Genomic DNA, 27,366 nt, shown 5'->3' with positions numbered 1-27,366 from the left:
GCGAATTATTTTTTATTTCCAAAACAATTGATTCATACCTTAATAATGGTTATGAAACTTCCTCATTCTTAATTTGGAATCTTCCCAAAAACAGGATTACAAGCAGGTTAGGGTAAAGGAGACAACAGGCCAGCAACAGGTCTGCAGGTAACTGCACATCTTTGCTAAGGAACACAAAGATGTTGGTTAGCTGCCTCTGGCTTCTGATTTGTTTAGGAGAAAATACCCATATGAAAGAGTGCTCGTTTGGTGTAGAAGCAAGCATAAAGAAAGAAACCATGAAGAGGATTTAACTTCGTTTGTCTTTAGTGTATTGCATCTAGAATGCTTCTGCATATGCACTATTTCTTTTAACAAGATTTGAGTTTGTGCCCACCCATTGATTACACTTCAGTGTTACTTTAAATATTTTTTTTCACACTTTACATGTATTTAATTAATCTTATAAAATCCTTGTATTCTTTCTAAATAACTCCTGTAAATGTTTTAAAATAAAAGTGCAACAGTTGAAACCAAATATTCAGATTTTGCAAGGATTGTTTTGAGTTTTCCTCTCTTCTCTCAGGCTAAAAACCAAAAAGGTAGATTTTGTGTGAATAACCTAGCTCTAGTCCTCATCCCTCTGTTGTAAGGTGTTAGCATCATAAATATCATAGAATTTCATATATCACAGAATCATAGAATTGTAGGGGTTTTAAGGGACCTCAAAAGATCATAAGGTCCCCCCTGCCAAAGCAGGTTCCCTAGAGCAGGCTGCCCAGGTAGGCATCCAGATGGTCCTTGACTATCTCCAGAGAAGGAGGCTCCACAACCTCCGCAGGCAGCCTGTCCCAGCGCTCCGTCACCCTCACCATGAGGAAGTTCTTTCACACGTTGTTGCGGAACTTCCTGTCGTCCATTTTGTTGCCATTACCCCTTGTTCTGTCCCCACAAACCACCGAAAAGAGGTTGGCCAAATCCCTCTGTCTCCCACACCTCAGGTATTTATACACATTGATGAGATCCCCTCTCAGTCTTCTTTTCTCCAGGCTGAACAGACCCAGGTCTCTCAGCCTTTCCTCATAGGGAAGATGCTCCGGGCCCCGTATCATCTTTGTGGCCCTCTGATGGACTCTTTCCAGGAGAGTACTCTTCAATTAACTGAGCAGTTATTAGAATTTGTATTTTTGATCATGATGATTTCATTTCCAGACCCCAAATTAATATTTAAGCGCAATTTGCACTTGCATTTGAGGCTCTATTTCCTTTCCTCCCACACACACTCTGAAGGCCCCCCCAGTTATGATTCTCGGTATGTTAATTTTTATCCTGACTCCTGGAGAAGTATTTTTACAGTTCTGTGCCACCTCTGTAACTCATTATCAAATAAAAGTCCATAAGCTCTTTATATGCAGGTGTAAGATTATGTGCACTGTCTTATTGTTGATAGCATTAATGTCTGAGAGCTGGAGTTGATAGATATGATGTTGCTGAGGATTTACTGTGGAGAGATCTTTATTAATAGTGTATCCAAACATAATGAAAAATCATAATCTTAGCTTCTCATGCTTTTTGCTTTCATCTAGATCTCTGCAAAGCATGAGCAAAGATTTTATGCTCAAGCAAACAGAGTTCTTCAGATCAGTCTTTTTGAAAGAGTGGAGCAGTAGCTGAGGAGAGGGACCTTTTCATTTGATGATGGACTTTTTTTTTTTTTTTAACAACAACAACAACAAAACTCTTCATTTCTCCTGGTCTTTGCGTTGTCCCTGCTCCCCTCGTCCCCATGCTCTTTGGCATATGCTTTCTTCTAATAAAATGCTATGACATCTTGACTGGTGATTTCACTATGGATTTTTGCTCTAGCAAGAACCTGTTTGGGAATGAAAATCCCTTTCTTCCCATTAGAAATTATCAGTAGTAGAGCCAGAGGCTGACATTTGAGGAGTGCTCTAATAATGAAATGAATTAAGGCAGTTTTCCCCTAAGATATTTCAGTGCATGCATGTGTAAATTACAAACATCATGTTTGTTTGGGTGAGAGGTGTTAGAAGCTCTCTCTGCTCAGAACATTTCTGTAGTTAAGACTGCTGAACTTTGATTTTCTTTTTCAAAACTAGCTGTGCTCTTTGAAAGCAAAGATGTGACCGATTAACCTCTGCGGCTGTGAGTTGTGTTGTGTGACTTGCAAGTTCTTTATATTCAGACAGGAAAGGGCCTGTTCCGGGGATCGGTGTGAAGTGAAGTGCATCCCCATTTGAGGGCACCCACCGGCTTGCACAACATCAAAGATGAGGCCTGGCAAGAAGCGTGCTATGCAATACAGTTTCACTTTCCCCCTCATTATTTTTTTTTTTTAGGATCTGCTGTCTACAACAACTAGAAGTTATGTTCGCTGGAATCATGCTGTACCTCTTATTCCCTTGTGACAGGGCAAAATACTTTTTTTTTTTTTTTTTTTTTTTTGTATTCACAATGCTGAGAACCGTTTTGATCAGTTTTTTAATGTATGTTACTTAAGGATTTATGGGGAATTTGTATTGAGAACATTGTAATAAATCAGAACTTCTTATATGCAAACATCTAAGCCCATACAAAACCTGTCTTAAAACTTAGGCAGACCTCCATATCTGTAAAGTTTCATATGTAATGAATTGTACATAAACCCATTCTTGGAGTGAGTATGCACATTACAACCGTTAGACCAAAAATCATTTTTCGTACGACAATGGAATAGGTAGAAAAAAGTCTTTTATACCTTCTAAAAGATGTCTTTGCACTTAAAAGCATTTTCACAGTTATTTCAGGTTGGGCAATAGCAGTTTGACTAACACTTCTCAGATATAGTAGTTGTTTTAAAATAGAGAGTGTAAGAGGTAGAAAGAAGACTATTAAAATGCACTAAAAAAAATCTTTCTAATAAAATGAGAAATCAGCTTTTATAAAAGGGCAGGGGGGAGCAGAAAGGTCTGGCAAATAACAGAATAAAAGCAATTTTTTTTTTTAAATGATACTCTGCAGCTTGTTCATTTCAAGCAGGTGTCTCAAAGCGTCCTTTAAAATATCACCAACTGCTAAAATCGAATACTGTCATTTTATTGTAGTAACCGTAGGTTTGCTGATTTCATAATTGGCTTGGCTAGGGAACTCACCTGTAGGGATTTTACCAGTAGCTGTTCTTATCAATTTTTTAATAAATCCCACAGATTGAGTACAGTAAATAATAAATGACACAGTGCTTGGTAAGTCAATATTTAATTTAATACAGATTTTGGGAAACTACCATATTACATGCACATATTACTCTGGTTCTTGCTTAAATGAAAAAAGCTAGGTTTTGTTTACAAAAGTGAAAGGAGCAAAATTTGTAAGGTAATTCTTTTAGAGTTTAGTTCATATTAGCATTTCTTAACTTCTAACTTAATTACTTAACAATTAGCATAATGGAGTATGTGACAGGGGTGTGCTGCCCAAAGGAAGCCCCATATATTTTTCTGAACTAAATCTCAGATCTATCCAATTGGTATCATTTCCTAAGGATTTACAGACTGATTCAGAAAGTGTGTAAGCATATATTCAGCCACAATGTAACTTCAATATGATTTAAATATATTTAAGTACTTTACCAGATAGAGACAAACTTAAGGTATGCATAAGATTAAGTAGAAGTTATTTTACAACTAATAGATTTGCTGAACTGTCCTCTAACATAAATATTGTCAAGAACTTTGTTTATAAACCTATTGAAAAAGTACCAAGAGTTTCCTTCTTTCACCAATAAGTTAAAATATTTTTTATACAAGTCTCGTTAGGCAATAGTGTATATACCTGCATGTAATACTTAGTGAAAAACCCAGGAGTGGGAAGTGTGAATCAGGAATGATTGCCTTTTTAATTTTTTTATTTCTGTTGAAAAGGTTGGTTTTTTTTGTTTCTTTTTTTTTTTTTTTCCCAAATTAAATCTTTCAATGAGTAATTGACATGATAATATGAGTGTGAGGGGGTTTATAGATTTTTGAAACACCATAAAGGAATATGCATGTTTCCTATGATGCTGCAGGTCCTGATAATTAGCATGCACCTGGTGAAGCCATGGTTACTACCCCCCACAACATCTAGTTCTCTTTCCTATTCCACAATTTACAAACCCTGATAGCATCTAATTAAGTTTGCCATTTTACTATTTATGTATCACTTAGTGTGTGTATCATTTGAGTACTTCAAGAGAGAGAAAAAGGCAGCTAACACTTAAGATGAAGTGTACCAAAGCTATAGGCTAGAGAGCTGACATCTCAAAGTAGAAAGATTTATGTGGTCTATCACAAAAATTTAGCTTTTCTATGCAGGTATTAATCAGCCAGGTCTAGTCCTAATGTTTCCACATTGCACCACTGATTGTGCACCACAGTACAAGATCTGTACTGGTCCAGATGAAAACAAGTGATTTAAAACTGTAGGGAGGAAAAAGAAAATTCCATGAGGAGGATCAGGAAAACTTAAATTCAGCCTTTTCTGACTGGAGAGCTATTTTCTGAAAGCTGTAGTTTAAAATAGTATAATAATATAGGTTTGATGATTTTGTTTGTTTGTTTGTTTGCTTTATGTTATTTGTAGTAAATAGCAGAGAAGGGTGACTTTTTTTTTTTTTTTTTTTCAGAAAGTTGCATTGCCTAGCAATTTATTTGACAATTTAGTGTACACATGGAAAGGTACATCACACTATGGGATGTCAGCTGAGCATTGTCTTCTGAATTTGAGGAAAACCAGCAAATATGCCTGTTGATTTCTGCAAACACTGTCTTAGAAATGAGACAATTAAATGTGTCCAAGAGATAAAATATATAAAACAGTATCTCCAGACTTTCAGATGAAAAAAAATGTTTTAAAGCATATGTGTGAATTTTTTTTTGTCTGTGTGTTTTATTTGCCCTTTGTAAATGTCAAAGCTTTTAAATACTTGTCATTTTGTTTATTTCTGAAGTGGCCTCATTGGTCTTACTTTTTGACAGTCTTTACTGTTATCACTGTTAAAGACAATATTTATACTATTTTTTAATCTGTACGACCATTTATTTTATAATTTCCATTTGCATTTTGTTTTTGATTTTTTTTTCTTTCAGTTTTCATAGTCCTTCCTGTTTCCCTCCTTTTTTTCTTTCCTAACATCCATCTGATGAAAAAGATACTGTGCTGTAGCTGATATCCCACTGTAAAAAGTATTAAACATCTGACTCTGGATGACTGTATGTTATCCATGGTGTAAATGAAGAATATTGTGTATAGGTCTTGAGTATGCTTCAGCTCAGTATAGCCAATTACGTGCCCCTCACTTCCTGTGATTCCTACTGAGCATTTGGATACCCGATTCTAGGAAAGCAGTTAAGCATTATAGTAACATCCATTGCATGATTAAAACCAGGTTGTTATTACAAGCTAACACAAAGCTGTCTGTAGTGGAAAACACTGTTAGATATACCTGTAGGCATTGCTGTTTGTATCTAGTGTGACAGAATTTTTACCTAAGGCATTCAGTGACCTGAAGGTAACCAAGTCCACTGTTAAAAACAAGTGCAACTTGTTACGTGTTGTAGTTCCAAAATTATGTATTCTGTAATTATTAATCAAATAGTGTCCAAAAACCCCACACTGAGTATTTGTAATCCAAACCTTACCGACTAGTTTGTTATACTTATGGGACTATCTTCAGTGACTTAAGTAAAAGATGCCTTTGACAGTTAGCCATCATTTCTGGTTAACATAATATCTGAAATGCCATCAGATAAACGTTCAAACGTTCAGAATGAAGAGACTTCATTCTGGGAAAAAAAAAAAAAAGAGATGCACAAAGAGACTTGATAAGCATTTCTTCGGAGCTGTCAGGCTCAGCACTGTAATGGATGCGTCACACACTCAGTATCTTGTTATGAGCAGAAAGGGACACACATGTGAAGCCAAGAATTTAATGTTAGGCTAACTGAAGTTTTAACAGCCTAACAGTCCAAATTACTAGTGTGTTTACGGTAATGTATGTTCATAGTCTGTATAAGCACAGAAAAACGTCAATAATACAATTGAAGTGGTTATACAGAAAACCATTCTGTTACCTACTGATTTTCTTTGGTTCATTTCTCGTGCTTCTGATGTCATCCTGTGTACTAGGGCTGACAGTCGCCGTTGTGGGGAGGAAGGAGTTACAAAAACCTGTCAACATCCTAAAGCCTTGGTCAGGAGAGCTGTGATGCTAGTGATGAAGGTTTCTTTCTCCTTTCTTTTGGGAGCCCTTTGATGTTATCAGTTTCCTCCTCCTTCTCACTTTTAGGGTGAATCTGGGTTTGTTTTTGTAACACAATCTGCTTATGTACTTCTTTCCATTGGTTGCATTGGTCAGGCTTTGTTACCTGTTTTTTTTTTTTTTTTTTCTTTTTTTTTTTCTAATACGGCTTTTACTGGAATAATGTGAGGTGGTACTCCTGAACTGATCGGTGTGATTTGTGCTTATGTCCTGGGGCCTCTGTCCATATGCCTACATATTCTTCCACAGAACACTTTTACTAGAATTATATAGCTCTTTCACTCCACTCTAAATTAGCCACTTGTCATCACTATAGGCTAAAGCTAACTAAAACTAATTCAGGGAACAATTACCTGATTCCTAGACAATTGATGCTTCTACCGTACAAGGAAAAAACATCTGAGGCTCAAACAAACCCAGACAAAGTACTGGGATCCCGCATTGTCGGGGCAATACAAAGCCTGTGGCCTTTCACTAGTAATCAGAGAAATGGTGTCTCTTGGGCTACAAGGTCTTCCTGCTAGGTCTGAACTCATTTGTTGATGGTTTTTGTATGAAATCATGGAGCCAAAATGCATGTGTCAAGTCCATTAAACAGGGGAGATAAACATAAGCTGGGGGCGCTATTGTTGCTAAATCTGACAAAACTTTAAATTTAAAACAGTAGCTGTTATTTTATAAATTCAGAATACAGATATGTATATGAAAACTTTTTACAATATATGAGACATTCAGTCACAAGTCAAAGCTAGGAGTTTAAATTCTTTAAAATACAAAATACTACTTTTATTTCGTTTCAGTATAGGAAGAAATCTTTGCCGTTTAATTAATTGCTTGAATACAGTTTGTCTATTCTATACCTTAAAATATGGCAAGCATAATCAGCAGCAAGCTGACATTACTGAAGTTATTTATTTGTTTTTGTTTTTGTTTTTAAATAACTTTTTTTCTTGTTTTTATGGATCTTTAAAAACACAGTTATTAAATATTGGGAGGTCAAGACGTCAAATAAAATAGCAGGCAGCCTGTGGGAGACGTTATGGCTACAGTCTCCTGTAGCAAAAGCTTTTGCTCTCAACACATCAGTCAGTCAGCTCAAATTTTCTGTCAGTGTTAATTCATATCCTTCATATAAATATTGTATTTTAATATCATCTTCCCTAAGAAAGAAAAAAACAGGACAGAGTTAAATATACAAGTTAGTGTGAACAGTAGCTTTTTAGATACAGGAGCAAGAATACCACTTAATTTCTGCCTCATCTGTGCAAATTGCAATATTTGGTTTATTTTTCCCTTTAACAGGTAGGATAACCAAAGGCTGGAAAACTGAAAGAGCTTGCTGCATGTAACAACCTAAGGCACTGTAGAAATCTCTAGGAAGACTTACTCATCCCTGGATAGAATACACAGCAGCAGTCCTGCTGAGAGGAGAGCTTCTTGGAATGTCTAATTGGAAATGCTAATGTTGTCTCAAAGATATACTTTCTTAGGACAGTGTCCATTTCAAATGGGGAGGAGATGAGTTTCAGTCTTGAGATGCTTAACTTTGTAGTGGAAAATACATCATTTGTTGTTATATCTAAATTTCATGGGGTTCGTGTTCTTCTGAACAGTCAGGAATTTTTGATTGGACTGGTGATCCAATTCCAAGAAGAAGGGAGAATTCCCCCCTCTGAAGAGCTCGTTTCCAGGGTTTGCAGTGCTCTTAGGGAGGTACGAGGGATCTAAGTACTTTGAGAAGGATGGGACTGAGCTGGAGGCTGGCACTTTGGTAGCCAAATGCTGCACCTGGCTTGCTGACTGTAAGGATGACTCCATCATCTCCACCTATTTTTTGAAATAAAAATCATCCAAGCTATAGTTTCTTGTTTGCTATTTTTTGTTTTGTTTTGTCATTGATGTTTTTGTGTCTAATAGCACATCCTACAGGTAAGCAGTGGGCATACCTGTTATTTCCAGACTTAAAGAGGACAGAAGCACAGCTATTTTCTGAATATATTCTCAGTAGAGAAGCAAGATGAGCATCAGGGATTTTTTTATTTTTTAATAATGAAGACTTGGCTATTACTTGAATCAGGTGCATATAAACACTCAAGTAAAGATTTTTAAGGTAAACTACTTAGGCACCTCTGTTCTACCTCTGCACATTTTAGGTTTTGAATTGTATGTATTGGTTTGGCTTTGAGTGTATACTAAGAAATTTGCTACTGCAAATGAAGATGGCAGCACAACTGAGATGAATTGCATAGCAGAATACCTGAAAGTGAAGGCAAGATCATTTTAATGTACTTCACCATAACACTTGACAAAATAGTTTTCATTAAACAGGAAGGCACTTAAAAATGGTCACATTCATGATATCAAATGATTAACAGTGAAAGTGTGGAATGAATTAAGCACAGATTTTCACACTCCACAGGTTAAGATATAAAGATATATTTTTATTATTTATTTGTTAAGATATAAAGATATATTTTTATTATTTATTTATCTATTTTTTTTGGCATCATAAATGCAAGTTACAGTATAATGTGATTGTGAAAAAGAACTTCTGGAAAATGTAATGCTGTAAGATTCTAAGGTTATTTTTAACATAGACATATTCCCAATAAATGTTGAAGGTATCTGCTCTTCAAATGATAATTACCACATACTTGAGATTACTGTCAGAAGGGCCAGAAGATGGAGTAGTTATGACTATCTTTTCTCCATGGATTTTCTTGTTAGATGCATAATTAAGAAATTGTGTAACACCAGAAATCTGTAGTATCCAGTAGAATTTACTTTTAAGCATACTTAATTTTAACTCAACCTTGATGAAAATTAACAGTACTGTTTTCGTTTGTTTTTATTCAAAGGGCAAGTTTGACATTTCACTTCTACTTTCTGAAGGGAGAGAAGCCCTACAGCTTTATCACTGGTCTGAGGGCAGCAAAGTTTATGTCAGCCAATTAAAATCACAGTAACTGTTAGAGACTCTAATAGGAACACCCTTTTGCTAGTTAGTTCCACATCCCAGATGGTACAATTAAAACCCCTTAGCTTCACATTTCTGTATTGTACTGGCTGCCCTTTCTCTAGAAGAATATTTACAAGAATATGGTACAGCACTCCATTTGTATGGTGTTTTTTACAGTTTGCTTGTCTACAAACAGTGTGCTAATACTTTCACTGTTGGAAGCTTTAACACTTGGTGTAAAGTAAGCTAAAGTTGATTGATCTCTTTGGGTCACACATTATTGCAAATACGTTTTGAGATTATGTATAAAACTGTATCTTGGCTTAGTATGACTGCACCTCAAGTGTTGACAAGGAATAATAAGACATTTGCTAAATATAATGGTTGAAGGTTTGCAGAAAATTTAGTGGAACATCTTATCAACTCTACCTTTTGTTATTATTGTATGCCTTGAGATATTGACTTGATTATTTCCTTGGGCCAGCTTTTGTTTGTCTGTCATCCTTAGATTTCTGCAGAGCATTGGCTGTGTTTAAGCCAGCTAGGATATTTTCAACCACTTCAATATTTTCAAGAGACAAAAAGAGAGAAAATATCTTTCCTACGGTTCAGTCTTAGAAAATTAAGAATTGTATGACTGAGAAAAGGAAAGACCCCTTTTTATCCATCTAATGATCCTCAGATTCCAAAGGATCAGAATGATTTAAAACAATGTATGTGCTGTTCTTTATTATCATGACTGCATTCAGCCAAGTACCAAGTGCCTGTGCGGGAGTGCTGTACAGAGAAATCTGAAGAGTTTGTCATTTCTCTGCCACCTTCTGTATCTTAGCAATTTCTCGTATGGAAAAGCATTTGGCAGTACAGGTGAGATATAGCTGGCACAAGCTACAAGTTACTTGTTTTTGATACTGGGGAAATTTTGACCTCTAACTCCATTTACTTTACTGAGACTGAAGGAAAAAAAAAAGAAAAAAGTGGGGAAAAAAATTTCAGTTGTTAGTATTACTTGGAGTTCAATCTCATGCTTGGTAATAAATTCATTTTAAACCCTGCTTTCTAAAAACTCAATAAATGTGATCATTTCAGTGTCCCCATTAAAGTCATGTCTTGTATTGAAATGGCGTCAGAGTCTGGGCATTCTGATTGCCAGTATCTTTCTCCAGCCTTACTGATGCTTCTTAATACATAGCCAATGCAGGTTTGGGTCTGCACTTCAGAAATCCAGAAGGGCCATCAAAATCGGTATATATTTTTCCTTCCAATATTTTTCCTTCACAGTTTGGGAAGGCTTTTAATTCTGTGACGGTACGTAGGCTTTGGGTTGTTATTGGTCTTTTAAATTCTGTTATTACTTAAGAGACACCTCAGCTCTGGGTCTCTGTCTATCTTCAATTCCCAGAAATAGATTTAGAAGCTTTCCACAAATAACCTTAGGTCCCTTAATGTTAGGTCTAATATTTTTTCCTCAACTCTTTAAATGACTTTTGTGTTCGCATAGTGCTTCCTTAATTCTGGTAGATAGGAGATTCTTGACCATTGAGACTTAACTCCTGTTTCTTCCTCTGACATACCACGATAGAAAAGAGGACGAAATATGAATTTTACTCTCAGTTCTTTGGGTATAAATGTAGAGTTGCTTGAGTCATGCCAGTGCAATTACTCTACGTTCACACCTAGGTAACTAACAATAAGCTTGTGTCTCTGGAATAGATAGTTGCTTTAATTAAAATATAAACTCCACATTTTTCTCAAATTTATTTGTTACAAATTCCCTCCTGCTTTTCATGAACCTACTCTACTTTATAGCCACAATGTCTCACCAACACTTCTGCCAACAAAAGTATAAAATGAAAGAAAATTAGGTCTAGTAACACTATACAGTAACACTGCAATAGTTTCTGTTGAGGGGAAAAAAAAAGAAAAAAGGCCCACACAACAACAGAGGCAATGACCCTGATTTATTTGTGTCTCCATTTATGTTATGGTAAGATTGTGTTGCTGGAAGTCTTTACAAGCCACACACATTTAGTTTATCTTGAAAATAAAGGATTTGCATGAAGGATTCCCTTCCCTTTTGTATGCTTTTAGACAAGAAAAAAAATTACCCTTATTTTAAAATATCTGAGCAAATTAAAAAAAATAATATATATATTGGGTGCTGTTAGGGTTTGTGTTTGCTATATTTCTGTTTTAGACAGGAAGTAATTCCTAACATAGATAATAAGGTTATGTATTTGTGATATGGAGAGCTAATTATTCATTCACATAGATACTTTATTTATTTATTTATTTATTTATTCCTGGCTGCTAATACTGGTTTGACTTGTATCACAGGACAAAGCAGTTTTCCTGTTCTCTGGTACAGGCTTCCAACCATGGTGATGTCCATGACCTTATATGTTCCGATACAAAAATCTTGTAGTTTGTAGGCACAAAAGCCTTGATGATACAAAATGGGATGAAGCAATGCCAGCTTGACCTAACACTTACGGACATGGTTTAATGGGTGACATTGGTGGTAGGGTGATGGTTGAACCAGGTGATCTTGAAGGGCTTTTCCAACCTTAATGATTCTATGATTCTATGAATACCGGGCAGGGAAGAGAAGTCTGATCCCAGAGTAATGAGTGTATCTGAATACCTGTCTGCTAGCTCTTTTTGAAGAGAGAGTGGTATGGCTAGGGACAGCTGTACCACGTGGGGGGCACTGTATGCCTTGGCCTTATGGGGCTGACAAGTCACCCACTCTGGGGGTGTAACACCTGCCCCAGGGACCTACTGTTACCTCAGCTCTCTATAGATGCTGTTCTGGTTTTCCATCTGGAGACACTACTTACAATGTGGGATCACAGAGGCCATGTGCTTAGCTTCCCGATAGTCAAAATTTAGGATTGAAGCCTATATATTCTGTCATATATTTGTCATCTCTGTCACATATTTGCATGTTTTCAGTTTAGGTAACAGTTCATACAAACTTGGTCATCAGTCCACATGAACATTCATAGGGTACTTCCAGGTGCTTTTAACTTGTATAGCTGATGTGCTAGTAAAAAAGCAGTAAAAAAGCTGCTGTGCTGAGAGTCGGTGACAACTGTAGCATGCCTGCCAAGAAGGGAAACAACCTACTGGCTTCGCAGTTAGCTGAAATCTCTTCTTATTCTGCAGGAGTTCTACACTGCATGTTGCTGCAAAAGAGCATTGCTGAGGTCTAAGATGATTTTCTAACCACAGAGAGGTTGGATACGCTCTACGGGTGGGAGGAGGGAATGATCTGGGAATTAAGTCAAAGAAGAAAAAGGGCAAGCCTGATTCTCTAATAAGCCTTGTTGTGTTTCTACCAAGCTGTTACATCTGAGCCATCTGCTGAATAATTTGAATCACCTTCTTGTTACTGGACTGAGTTGGGAAAAACAAACCATTTCTTAGGATCTTGCCTTCCTATTGGTTTATCTTTCAGCTTTTCAGTTCAGAATGCTACTGAAGCTCGCTAGCCAAGTATGTTTGAGCTGAATTTGTACCATGACTAGTTTTTTACTCAGTCATCTGCACTGGTGTGTTAGGTCTGCTGTGTTCCAAATCATCTCCCATATAGACCAAATTTGAATTCATAAAATAAAAAACCCTGCAGGAGCAAGTTGATCCCTCAGCAATTGTCATCCTGCATACCACATCCATGAGACTTACCTTAATTAATTCCTTCTTCATCTAGAACTGTACTTTGATCAAAATATGATTTTGATTTTTTTGTTAATGTCCAAAGTTTGTGAATGCACTCTATCACTCAAACTGTTAGAGAGGGTAATCACTTGCATTAAAAGTGTACATCTCTCGTAGCTAAAGGAATTGTGACTGAAATAATGGAAGATAAGAATTTATGTCTTGAATCTGTGACTTGGGAATTTAGAGGGTTCTGTGTTCTGTGTTGACGTGGCTAGTTGAAGCTGATGATGAAGCATCATTGCTCTAAAATCTTTGCATAGATAAACTGCTAGGTTTTCCTGTTGACAACAACAAAAGGGCAGGAACAACAACGAGAAACACCTGTTTGTGTGTGTATGTGAAATATGTAGGTTTTACAAATTTTATGGAAGAAATGACCAAACTGCCTGGCATATCTCAGGAATGTAGTTATTTTCCAGTCTTTCAGCAGCAACAACTTTAAGTCTGAGACATAAATTAGCCTCATTATCTAGCATGGGGTCAATTTCTTTCTTGTACATCCATGCTAATGTTATTGTTAGGCCCTGGCAGTCTCTGAATTTCTAATATTCTCTTGTATCCAGTGGGCCTATGCTGTGTGTGTCACACAAGTCATTCAAGCAGAAATTTTCCCCTATCCTCTTCCTCACAAATATTTGAATTTATGTTTGTCTGTAGCATTCAATAATGCTAACATTGTTGAGCTTTCTCCACCTCTGCAGTTACTGGTTGCATCTAACTTTATTTAAATATAGCTTTTGCCTTTGTAGTAAGGAGGCTTTGCATTTCTTAGTGGATTGTTACCTGTTATTTTTCTTCTGAAATGGTGAAGATGTAGAGAAATGTAGTCCTATGAGCTTCTGTGTGTTTCTGTGTGCTTTTCCTTGTGGGGAATCATGGCTTTGCTGCTTTATGTTGTCCCCAGAATTGACACTGTGTTTTTGACTCATACCATTGCTATAAAGTGGATATCATTCTCAAGCTATCATTCTCTCATCTGTTTGTATTTTCCATTTCTTGAGGTTCTGTGTATGAGATGGGGAGGAGAATGACACTCTATGTAGTATCAGGTTCATAAGGCTATCCTTCCGACTGTATTTACTATGTAAAGCACCAATGCCAACAAGAGTACAGGATAATATTAAACAAAACTCTGTTTTTCTGCACCTGCAGAAAAAAGAAAGTATACGTTTTTATCATGTATTTTTTATGACTGTTCATGTGGTATCAGTGATCCGTTTGAACATTCTGGTTTGCACAGCAAATAAGATCAGTGATAAGACTTCTCAAAGTCTATTGCAAGGCTTATTTTTCAATATTTTTCTAATATTGACAGTTAGGATTTTTTTTTTTGACCAGCTCAATATCTTATTGTTTACGTCTTTATTTCACGGATATATCTTTCTTTTTCACTATCAGAAGTAGACAGATGTACTACTAATAAGAACTATTGTTGGAAAAAAATATATGTTTGTCTGAGATGTTGTAACTTAAATACACTGCAATCACAGTTACATTTTCAGCTCTGTAACTTGTCAGTGTAACAGTTATGGAGCAAAAATAAACAAATAAATAAAGTCACCTGAGAACATTTTCATAACATTCATGTAAATCGAATCATTTAGTTCCATAAAGCTTTCTTACTGCATGAGTTTTGATGATCTCAATAGCTTATGGTCTTCATTTTGACTAATTTCTGAAGTAATGCAGTAATATGAAGATTGATAACATTAAGTACTTAGACATAAGTTGAGATGTAGAAATAGGCTGTTGATCATGTACATCTTTAAAAATCTCACTTTTTTTTTTTTTTTTTTTTTTTTTTCTGAAGTAAGAAATCTACTCAGCATTGGCCAGATTTCAATTTAAGTCATGAAATATTTGACAAATACTTATCATGTTGTTGTAGTTAAATCACAGTTTGCATCTCCAATGTGCTGAAGGTATTAGTGTTTTTAAAGATAAAGTGTTTGATAGGAGTATACCTTAAGGTATTGTTGCTGTGGTGCAAATTGTTTGCTATCTAAATACAGAAGTATGCTTTCACGTGACTACTTCTATAACGGACACACCTTCATCAAAGTCATTATGATAATATACATACGAATATTTGAATGACGGCAGAAAGCAAATAACTCAGTGCCCAAAATATTTAAATGGGGTTGTGCAAATCGCTATGGACCTCCTAAATACCTTTATAAAGGATATAAATAAGTGTTAGCTAAGCATCTGTGTGATCAAGCTGGTTTCTAATTGCAAAACAGATTTGTCAGCAACTGAGCATCTCTCTTTTTTAAAATAAGGTATTTTATTATTTTTATTATTATTATTATTTTTTCTAACATTATTTGTCTGAGATAAAATCACTGGGAGAGAGAGGAGGAAGATTCGTTAGTTTGTGGTTAAGGACTATTTATCATATATGGATCAGCAGCCTGAGGGAAAGAAGCCTAACAATAGCAATTGAGTGTGTAGTTGCAGCAAGATGGGGAGGCGATGTCGTTAGTACTGCATAGACAGTCACATGATGGAAACACAGGTACGCTGAGCACTGCTTTGGCCTAATAGAGGCCTGGCTGACTGTGCTTCTGTTTTTCTAATCTTTCTTTATTTCATGCTTAAGTATCTGATAATTGAATTCATTCATGAAATTATTGACGTGTGACACAGATTACTTATTTTTTTCACTTGAGAAAATTGATAAAGTAAAAAGTATATTTGGGTTTTACTGGAAAGAACTACTGACTCAAAGGTCTGTAGTAATAATTAGCTTTGTTTTTATCATCCCATTGAAGTTAATGGATACCTCACAGTGTAGCAGTGACTGGGCAGCATTGCTGGGTATCATACCGACAGTAATATTCTGTTGGATTAGAGGGATGTCCTTTATCATTTAATCACTTTATCACTTTCATAATTTTACTTTTTGTCTGCTTGGGAAGCTTTATGTAGTGGTATTTCAATTTCTATACAAAGATTGTTTGTTTGTTTACTTGAAGTTTGTTTTATGGTACCTTATTACTAGTCTAACATTTAAAATACAACCATCTTCCCAGCAGACTAAGGTAACAAATTTTATTTCCCAAGGCTGAGATAGATTCAGGAGAGAACAGGATGGTGGGGGGAGGAAGATGACACTAGGCTAGGCTCTATGTAGTGTTCCATATAGGGCTTATGTCCAAAATGATTGACAATGTATCTGGGTAGAAAATACACTGAGCAGCTTGGAATTTATGAGAAGAGATTTGACTGTGTTACGTTGTATAGAATTGGATTATGCAACTTGTTAAATGACAAATGAGGCAATATGAAGCAACTATAAAACATGACAGGGAGTTGATATTTTCCAGAGAAGTATCTAAATTATGGATTCTATTGTGGGGGGTGTCCTGGGACACTTGATAGAAATATTATGCTTACTTTCTTTCTGGATTACCTTTAGCGTGTTTAGAGTGTATATTTTAAAAAAATGGTACAATATGTCGCAACATAACACTTGTTCAGAATTCACACAATATAGAGACTGAGTGGCCGCCAGCGTGACTTCTCTTTAGAAGGCCGTATGTGAATGGACGTGTGGGCTTGCTGAATCCATACATCCATATTCTGTGGAAGGATAACTTGATGCTTGTTAGCTTTCAACTTTTTTTTTCACTTTTTTTTTTTTTTCCTGTACTAAGCTATCTGCTGTTCTTTGGATGCTGCTAACACAGCTTGCAGTGCATACTCCACAGTAGTGTGGATGCTACATTAAAAAAAAAGGTTACTAGAAGATGTATATTATAGTAATGTTACATCTATAAAAAGCATATGAATACTTCAAATAAATGTTTTTGTTTTTTCATGTTGCAGCTTCAGAAAACTTTTTAAAAGAGTGGCCAGAAAGAGTATGTAGCTCTGAAGAACAGTCTGCAATGTTGCAGTAGATATCCAAGAAAAGCTGTTCCTTATGGAATAAGCCGCAATACATTACAAGTACAGTACAGGGCACCTATCACAGGACACCAGATGCACATTGTAATGAGTCTCAGAGAGGCCATATATTTTAACAATTAGATAAGATATGTGTTATCATCAGCAAGTGTACAAAATGCATAATTTTCCATACAATGTGTTTTCTGTGACCCTATCTTTCTGATTGTTCAAGAAGAAAAGTCATATTTAAAATGTAAATAATAAGTCTACTGATTTTTCCATTTTGGTGTTTCCTTGTCTTTTCATTTAGATGTAATCACTGTAACGACAGACTGAGGGCAAAAGAAATTAAACCAGTTGGGTGAATTAGCTCAGCAAGTGACGGTTCACAGGAGAGTCTTTATCTACTCTTTCCACAGACTGTGTGTGCATAATTGCAGGTAAGTGTACTGGCTACATTTTCTTCGATAGAACAATTATAATAGAAATTATAATTAAAGGTCTGTTATTATACTCATGACTAGATATTTGGGTCAAACTTGTACATGCACTAGCTTGAAGCCTGTTCTAAAAATGTGTTTGATTAAATTTATATTTTATTGTATCCCTTCAGGGGTTTGATTATGCAGCCAAAATGACTCAGTTAATGTCAAAATGATGCTTATAAAACTGGCCATTTTTATTAAGTATTTCAGACTTTGAGGGCACCGTTTTTTATTTTTAGGTATTGTCCAAATGAAAGTTCATATGTGTATATCTCTGCATATTACAGCACTATGATTGTAAAGGGTGTGTGTGTATATATATATTATTTTGGAAAAACTCATGATCATAAATTTGAGGTGTCTAAGACCTCGTGAAAGGCCATGGCAGAATTAAGCATCTAATTACTCTCTGTGACTACAACAATCTATTGTAAATGTCTTGGTGCTGTTATTCACCCAGTGGGAATCAAGACATCTACTAGTCTTCATAAAAGCCTGGATTAGTTTTCATGATAGCTTATGCCATAAGATCTAAACTGCCACTGCTGAAAACACAGACTGGGATATTTGCTGTTGCAAATATCTTAATATGAACCTCCTCTGGCCAAATACCACATGGAGTGTTAAAGTTACTCAGCTGGGTATATAAAGTGTTTTGTGATTGTGTCATACAGTACCCAAAAGCACAGACTCTGAAGAATGCTTTGTTTGCAGAGATGAAATACACAAGGATTTAGTAGACATTATGGTTACTTTCTTACCTAATTCTTTGTTAAAACATGATAGTAAGGCCTTTGAAATTGCAAGGGAAAACATGAAAAGAAATTCCAGAGTGAAAATATAGCAGGTGCAATTTTTAGTGTGAGCTAACAATTTATATTTTTAAGGCTTAATTATTAAATGCATAGCAAATACATTGGTGGATTTTGGAAGTACTTGATATGTTCCCTAGTTTCTGTTGTGTATACAAATATTTCTTCTTTACAGAAGTCTCTGTCAAAACTTAAAATATCTGGCAATTAATTAGAAAGTTTACAAAATCAAGTGATAAAAAATGTAACATACAACATGTTTGATGTTTGAAAGCAATAAACTGTTCCTACGTTTCTAAAATAGCATATAATAAAATAATCATGTTGATCTCCAGGTCATGGTTGGCTTCATATAAGATCAGGTAAATGGTCTTTACCTTTGCAGATTTTAATTTTTTTTGGTGAGAACTGTTATTTGTGTTTAAAACAATAACAACCAAATATCAATAACAACCAAAGCAACACCATAAAACAGTTATATCCACCTCCTACTAATGAGGAATGTGCTACAAATAGACTTTCTGTATGAATCATTTTTTTATCTTGTTTTTATATATTTTCTGTGCATGGATTTAACAAAGTCTTTTTTTCATATGTCCTTTAAGATACGTATTATGTAAAAAATCCACAGAACACATTAGAAAAATGTAGTGATTTACTTAAAATAAAAATAAAAAAATTGAATGCGTTATGTTTGAAAGATCATTTAAAAAATAAAAAAAAAAAAAGAGAGAGAGTCTGGAGGTGAAAACTCAGTTATGTACCAGCCAGGTAAATTCAGTTACTGGCTTCTGTTAATTCTGTGCATTTATGTTTATGAGAAACTGAATTCGCTTGCTTTCTTTGTAATGTGGCTCCTTGCATTGCACCTACATTATGAGTTGCTGTTTTGCATTGTAGCACTAGCTGCTGTTTTCCTATATTCTCTTTGTGAATATTTAATATGTGTCAAGAAGCTTGAGATTTTTACCTTCAGGGAAGTGTAAGGACAAAACCTAAAGGAATTTAGCAATACAAAACTAAGAAGGACTAACTATAAGTAGATGAGAAAGTTTCCCAAGTCTTTTGTGTATCATCAAAAGGATTCTAAATTTCCTTTTGATATAAGATACTTAAAATGTTTGAGAAATATCTACATTTTTTGCTAGTGTTCTTGTAGTGTAGACCAAACTGTTGATTTATTTGATACCCTTTTCATCAAAGATTGTGTGTGTGGGCAGATAAAATACCTGTGCCTTATAAGCAAGGGAGTTTCATTATTAATTATTTTTATTGCTGTCAGTGGTAGTTGTACAATTCATATAACAGTGTCATTGTTGCTAACTAGTACATTAATTTTAACACTTCCAAAGCAAATAAGTCTAAATTTAGAAAAAGAGGGCCTTTATCCTATATTGCAGCTTTTCAGACTGAGCAGTATATGGAAAATCCCCAAGGAAAAACATGATGTTATATTAAAATTGATTTAAAAAGTGACATACTATCTTATGTATACATCATTTCTTATGCATTTACAGTACAAGTGGAATTGCATTCATAGTACTAGTCAACACCATTATCTGATTATTCAATGAGTAGATTTCTCTAAAAATAGATATTTATCTCCTTACCTTCTTAGAGCTAATATCAGCAGCATTCTATAGCTACATTTTTATTAGTTCACACTCTGGCGAACATTATAATAACTCAATAAACAAGGAAGATTGGAAACTACTACTAAAGAATGAATAGGAAGAAAATAAGAATTCTGATGACCTAGATTCTTGAGTTAATTAGGCAAGCCAACTCCTGTTGTTACAGATGGAAGACTATAATGTCTAGATGCAGAGATGTGTAGGTACCTAACTCCCATTGAATTCAAATTAGAATTAGGCTCCTAACTACCTTTCTGAATCCGGGATAAAGTGATTTCAGCAGCATTTGGTGTCGTTAGTGTGGAATGTCTGTCTGCTTCAGTGCAATTATTTTGCATTTACTCTGTCTTAGTAACAATAAAACTCTGGCCATGGAGTTAATTTGTTGTCTATAAATGGTTTGTGACTTTACACTTTTGAAAAAGAAATCTTAAAAAAGAAACCCTTTTGAGAAAGTGTGTTTTTCTGTGATTTGAAGGAAAAAAGCATTCTCTTCCAAGAAGTGTCCCCATGTCTTGCTTAGATTGTTTGCAGCTCTTTCAACCATTACTGCAGAGTTCAACTTAGAATGCAAAGGGAGTGATGTGTCTGTCTATATATTAGTAAGGCCTTTCATTAAATCTTTACTTTTAAAAATAATTGGTTCTTTTAATCTATAATGGAACATGGACTTACAGGCTGGCTGTGATTAAAATTAAACCTTATTTGTCTTTTAATATGGTGCTATGTTCATCTGTAATTGAGTAGGGATCGATGCCAGCCCTGTGATGGGCAGTAAGCTTATCCAACATGACGGAGATAGATTTCAGGGAAGACAGACTTTGCTGTTTCAGTGTTCAAGTAGGATGAGTAGACCATATCAGCAACATTTAATTATTTTGTAGGTAATTATTCATTTGAGGGACACAAGTTTCAAAGCAGTATTGGAGTAGAAGGAAGACCTAATACAATTACTGTTTGGTTAAGTATACTGTTTGCACTGGTAGCTGGAAAGTCATAATGAGCTTTTCATTACATTTGCATAGAGGAATGTTTTATTTTATAATAAATTTCAGATTCAGTTTAAGCTCCAATCTTGGAGGGGAAAAAAAAAAGGAGAAACTAAATCGCAGATCAGTAGCTTGGATTCTCTTAGTGGTTTTGTTTGTTTGTCTGCTTTTTAAGATTATTTGCTCTTGTAATAGTCATAGAACAACTTAGGTTGAAAGGGTCCACTGGAAGTCATCTAGTTTAAACCCCTGCTTGGAGCAGGTCTAGCTAGACCAGGTTGATCTTGAACACTTCAAAGAATGGAGGTTGCATAGCCTTCAATATTGCATTGCCATAGGCAATCTGATCTAAAATTTGATTGTCCTTGTGGTAAAAAATAAGTAAATAAATTTCTCATAACATCTAATCAGTATTTCCTAAGTTCCAACACATTTTCAGTGCCTGTTAATCTATTGCTGTGCACCTCTGGGAAGAGTGTGCCTCTGTCTTCCCTGTCTACAAGAAGACCTTTCCTATGGTCGGGTCTTCTTGTAGACAGAAGGCAGCCTTTTATCCTTCTCAGGGCTGAAATAAAACAACCTTTGCAGCCTCTCCATGTGCTCCACCCCCACCTTCTTGCCCCCTCCCACCCATCTTGGCACTCTCCATGGGACACATTCCAGTATGTTAGTATCTTTCTTTTATTGGGGAACCCCAGATTGGATACACTATTCCGATGTGGTCTAACCAACACCAAATACAGAGGAAGATCACTCCTCTGGACCTGCTGGCTGCACTTTTGCTAATCCAGACCAGGATACTGTTGGCCACCTTCCCAGCAGTTGCTCCCTGAGTTATGCCATCCCAGATGTGTGGCTTTGCATTTCCCTTTGCTGAACTTCACAAGGTTCCCATCAGGCTGTTTCCAGTCAGTCTGGGGCTATCTGACTTTCCCACTAACATGTTGACTTCTCCCCCTCAAGTCACTGTTATCAACAAACTTGCTGAAATTGCACTTTGTCCTGTCATGGATTAGTGAAAGCAATTCCTGGTGTTGGTCTTCATACTGATCCCTCAAAGACACCACTAGTCTTTTACTACTCTAACTCATTGACAGCTGGACTTTCCAGCACTGATGGTAACTCTCTGAGCCCAGCACCCCATCCGATTCTTTTCCCACCTTGTTGTCCACTTATCCAATCCATCCTTAACCAGTTTGATGTGGACTATGGGAAACGGTCTCAGAAGCCTTACTAAAGCCAAGGTATCTTACAACCATTTCCCTCAAGTTCTCCGCAGAGACTGTGGACACATCAGTCCTAGCAAGCAATGAGGTTGGTCAGGTTTGATTTGGTAAACTCATGCTGACTTCATAGGACCATACTGGTCCTATGAATTTGTGTGTGTCCAAGTAGGTTAAGCTGTCCCTTAGTTTGTCTTCCTCTGCTGTGGAAACTTCACTACCACAGAAAATATTGGAAGGAACCACTACACTCAAAGCTGGAAGGATATAAATAAATCCTCCCAAATGTTATGCAGACTTTCATAATGAATACATTTCCATCCATCTTGAGCAGTCTTACTTGAAGATGTGTTTTTATATATAAACCATTGTTCAGGAAAACTAGATTTCTTTTACTGCTTTGTCTGTGTCCCCTGCGCTGTAAACAATTGTTAGATTTATGCTCCTTGCTAAGCTATAAATATTAATATGCTACCAATAATACTAAAAGAGGAGAAACTTTGTTTTATTAGCAGTGAACTTGAAGGACTATGATCAGAGCAGGTATTATTTAACTATTGGAATTTTCATCACTTACTTTTAGCGTGTATTTTTTGGCCAGAGGGTAGGCCCGGGAAACTATAGGCAGAGTCAGCATGGGTTTATGAAAGGCAGGTCCTGCTTGATGAACCTGATCTAAAAAAAATGACACGCTGGGTGGATGAGTGAAAGGCTGTGGATGTGGTCTGCCTTGACTTCAGTAAGGACTTTGACACTGTTCCCCATAACATTCTCCTCAAGAAACTGGCTGCTCTTGGCTTGGACTGGCGCACGCTTCATTGGGTTAGAAACTGGCTGGATAGCCGGTACCAAAGAGTCGTGGTGAATGGAGTCAAGTCCAGCTGGAGGCTGGTCACTAGTGGAGTCCCCCAGGGCTCAGTACTGGGGCCAGTCCTCTTTAATATCTTTATCGATGATCTGGATGAGGGGATCGAGTGCACCCTCAGTACGTTTGCAGATGACACCAAGTTAGGTGCGTGTGTCGATCTGCTCGAGGGTAGGAAGGCTCTGCAGGAGGATCTGGATAGGCTGAGGTCAACTGCATGAAGTTCAACAAGGCCAAGTGCCGGGTCCTGCACCTGGGGCACAATAACCCCAAGCAGAGCTACAGGCTGGGAGAGGAGTGGTTGGAAAGCTGCCAGGCAGAGAAGGACCTGGGAGTGATGGTGGACAGTCGGCTGAATATGAGCCAGCAGTGTGCTCAGGTGGCCAAGAAGGCCAACAGCATCCTGGCCTGTATCAGAAGCAGTGTGGCCAGCAGGGCTAGGGAAGTGATCGTCCCCCTGTACTTGGCTCTGGTGAGGCCGCACCTCGAGTACTGTGTTCAGTTTTGGGCCCCTCACTACAAGAAGGACATCGAGGTGCTCAAGAGAGTCCAGTGAAGGTCGACGAAGCTGGTGAGGGGCCTGGAGAACAAGTCCTACGAGGAGCGGCTGAGGGAGCTGGGCTTGTTCAGCCTGGAGAAGAGGAGGCTCAGGGGCGACCTTATCACTCTCTACAGATACCTTAAAGGAGGCTGTAGTGAGGTGGGGGTTGGTCTGTTCTCCCACGTGCCTGGTGACAGGACAAGGGGGAATGGGCTAAAGTTGCACCAGGGGAGGTTTAGGTTGGATATTAGGAAGAAGTTTACTGAGAGGGTTGTTAGGCATTGGAATGGGCTGCCCAGGGAAGTGGTGGAGTCACCACCCCTGGCGGTCTTTAAAAGACGTTTAGATGTAGAGCTTAGTGATACGGTTTAGTGGAGGACTGGTTAGGGTTAGGTCAGAGATTGGACTAGGTGATCTTGCAGGTCTCTTCCAACCTAGACGGTTTTCTGATTCTGTGAGTAGTTCGTACTTCATGGATTGTGGTCATGCAATTTTACTTCTTTATGCAGTTTCCATAACATCCAAGCAATAAGTTGCACATAATTTACCCAGATAAATTGTGCTCAGCTTTTAAACACTTCCAATTTGGATCAGGGTTTCTAAGGTGTAGCATGGAAGTTTCAGTGATTCAAGTTCTAAATTTTTCACATTTTCTTTTATCTGTTGCATGGAACAAGGAATGTCTAACATGAAAAGATGATGGAATCGTAATTAATGTAGAAAAATCTTATGAATTTAAGAGCCAGAGTACTGTAGCCAAGCTCTGTTTTTTTTTTTTTTTTTTTTTTTTTTTTTTTTTAAAGGGTCGAGGAATGTTCATTTTCCAGGACTTGCAAAAAACAGTAAATTTCTTAGGAAGCTTTAAACTTCCTAAACCAAATCTACATTTTGGTTTAAGGCAATGAGATTTTCCTAAATGTCACTGACACCTAAAAGGGGAGTGTAAGGAGAGAATGATTGATCATCTGTTCATTCACAAAAAAATAAACAATCCATGTTTGCAAAAGAACCACAGATTCTTCCAGGAATTTTCATTATGGCACTTATGAAATTGCAGTACATCTTACTGCTAATTACTTTCCTAAGAAAAATGCTCAAATTTTGTCCCACAGGAGTTATCATTAGTGAGCAAATGACCAAACACACAGTCCAATACTCCAAAAATGGTTGGGGCTGTTCAAGTTTCTAACAAGTTTCATCAGTTTTTATTGCTTGTACATTTTTATTTTTTTCAACTCAAAATAGCTTGTAATGTTGAAATGACAGTCAGTGTCTGAAAAATGTCATTATTATTATCTTAATGGGAATGAAAAAAATTAAATAGCACCATAATTATTTGTCATGATTTTAAAATAGTGTGGATTTTTTTTCCATTTCCCAAACAGCTGTAGTGCCTTTAGCAGTGCCAGTGGCTGTGTTAGTTATTTTCTAGACAGGATCTGGGAGTGGGAAGTTTGGACAAACTTCCAGCATCAAATGCCTTCAGGATAATCAAGAAAATTGTGGAACACTACAGTACAAAATAAAGGCGATGATTTTTAATTAGTCTGCCTGGGAAGAGATGAGCGTATGTCAGTTAGTGTTCTTCATTCTTTTTTTGTTTCCTTCTTCAATTTCCAGTGAGCAAGGGTAGGTTTATCTAAGCAATAAACAATTTGAAACTGTTCATTACTGAATCATATAACTTGCAGCATTATTCATTACATTTGACTGTTGTAATATGTTAATGCTAATGAAAGAAAGTTCTGTTCTTATCACAATATATCACAGTAGGCTTTCTTTAATACCATGTGTCCTTAGCCATTCTTTAATAAAAATCATCTACAGAATGTGGGGCTCTAGATCCTGTATTCACAATTAGGATGACCAGGAACTTATAATAATATGTGTGATTATGTAAAGGTTATGATGCAATTTGAGAGGCTTTTTTTTCTTTTTTTCACTGAATATTCTTAGATGACTATATCTAAGTCTGCAGCTAAGATTTAGGGAGGATATTGAAACAGAAAAGCATAGATGAAGATCTCACACAAAGCAGATAATTAATTAAACAGGGAAGCATAATATATGTCATGTGAACATTGGGATGCTGATTTTTATCTCAATTTGTTATAGTGCATACTATAGCAGTCCAAGTATTTCATTACTAGAAGGATCTGTGCTTAACAGCAGTCTATCACTTCACCTAGAAGCAAATTAGAGCATCTCTAAACTCATAATGACAATTGATCCTTTTGTATTGGTGTAAAAGTTATTACTCTATCTTAAAGGTTTGGAGTAATCTCTAAAGCAATATGAGAAATGCTTATTAAATAAATGGCAACATGCTCTCACATTTGTTTACACAATGTTTTTGTTATGTGAGAAGTCAAAGAAAAGCAGTCATACTTAAGGCAAGAATATATTTCCAGCTTTTTTTACAGCTTAAAGGGGGCTTATAAAAAAGATGGAGAACAGTTTTTTGCTTGGGCAGACAATGACAGGACAAGGGGAAATGGCTTTAAACTAAAAGATGGGAGATTTAGATTAGGAGTTAGGAGGAAATTCTTCACTCAGAGGGTGTTGAGACTGGAACAGGCTGCCCTGAGAAGCTGTGGATGCCCCATCCCTGGAAGCGTTCAAGGCCTCTTGAACACTTGTTGGATGAGGCCCCGGGCAACCTGAGCTAGTGGGTGGCAACCCTGCCTGAGGCAAGGGGGTTGGAATGAGATGATCTTTAAGGTCCCTTCCAACCCGAGCTGCTCTGTGTTTCTGTATTAATAATACACTACACTAAAAGGCTAAAACTACTAACCTACCTCTAAGCAGTTGCATTTATTGAACACTGAAAGATAAAGGTATTGTGGTTGCATGCTGAAATGTGTATTTATATTTTTTTGGTGTGTCCCTCTGAAATGCACATAGTCATATTGTATCATGAAATGAGAGAGAGAGAAAAAGAAAAAAATTTAAAAAAAGAAATAAAAAGGAGGAAAGAGAAATGCAGGAAGATGAAGAAAGAAACTTTAAGGAAACATTTTAAAAATTCGGATAATTAGTTTCAGTTTTCCATGATTTTCAAATGACTTTTTTGTTCATAATAATGTCAAATTAAAAATGCTGTTCAATAACTTTAAGCTAAGAATACAGCTGATATAAATTGGCTGTTGCAAAGTAGAACACTGTAGAATTGTTTGCTAGGAGAAATCACCAACTGCATAGTGTTATACTCGCTTGCCACAGAAACAGCAACTGATTCAATTTCTTACAAAAATGAATTAACCTCTGTTCTGTATGTTTTTAAAAAAGAAAGTAACAAACCACAATCAAGTCTTAAGTTGCCTTTATTGACAGCTATAATAGAAATTTTTTGATGCCTAAATTGGTGAGTCCTGTAAGTCTCCATATATTATAACTCTATATATTATTGAGGAAGATCAGATAATAGTGCAAAGTTTTGATTTTGTGTTTGTCAGCTTTAACGTGAAGAGAATTCTAGAGTCTTTGTACTGCGTTAAAATGTATAAACCAACTCTTACAAACCAAACAAACCTAACTCCTTGAATTTAAGAGATTAATACAATTTGACTATGTAAATCTGTTTGAAAAAGATCTATTCATTTAAGAAAATAATAGCCAGGGCATTTTAGCTACAGCACAGTGTTTACAGAGGACAGGGTATGTAGTTGAGAAAATTAATTAGTGGAACCATCTGTTTTTCTTTCCTTATTAAACTTTACACCTTTGTGTGACTTCTGTGTTTCCAAAATGACTGTTGTCCTTATCATAAAGAGCACAACCACTGACCTTCTAAGAAGAAGTATTCCCAGAGATCACAAGATGATGGATATTCCTGGGATAAGGCACATGGTTTATTCTTACACAAATATGTCTTTAAAAATAATTTAAAAGGTAGTTTGCCTCTGAAACTGGGTGAACGTAGCACCTGTGTCCATTTAAATTTCAGAAGTTCTTAGAGGGTTATCAGTCC

At 36.4% G+C, this 27,366-nt stretch overlaps 1 protein-coding gene across 4 annotated transcripts in view; it reads left to right on the top strand.

Moving 5' to 3' along the window:
• Positions 1-27,366, top strand: part of TENM2 (teneurin transmembrane protein 2) — a 1,606,114-nt gene that overhangs the window by 324,311 nt on the left and 1,254,437 nt on the right. For all 4 annotated transcript variants that reach the window (XM_072044660.1, XM_072044658.1, XM_072044657.1 and 1 more), the window contains exon 5: positions 17,158-17,287. The gene's annotated coding sequence lies outside the window, so the exon portion shown is untranslated. The remainder of the gene's footprint in view (positions 1-17,157; positions 17,288-27,366) is intronic.

The sequence above is a fragment of the Anas platyrhynchos genome, chromosome 14 (assembly GCF_047663525.1).
Source record: "Anas platyrhynchos isolate ZD024472 breed Pekin duck chromosome 14, IASCAAS_PekinDuck_T2T, whole genome shotgun sequence".
NCBI lineage: Eukaryota > Metazoa > Chordata > Aves > Anseriformes > Anatidae > Anas > Anas platyrhynchos.
The sequence above is the reverse complement of the archived record's forward strand: the minus strand, read 5'-3'. Positions and strand labels throughout refer to the sequence as shown.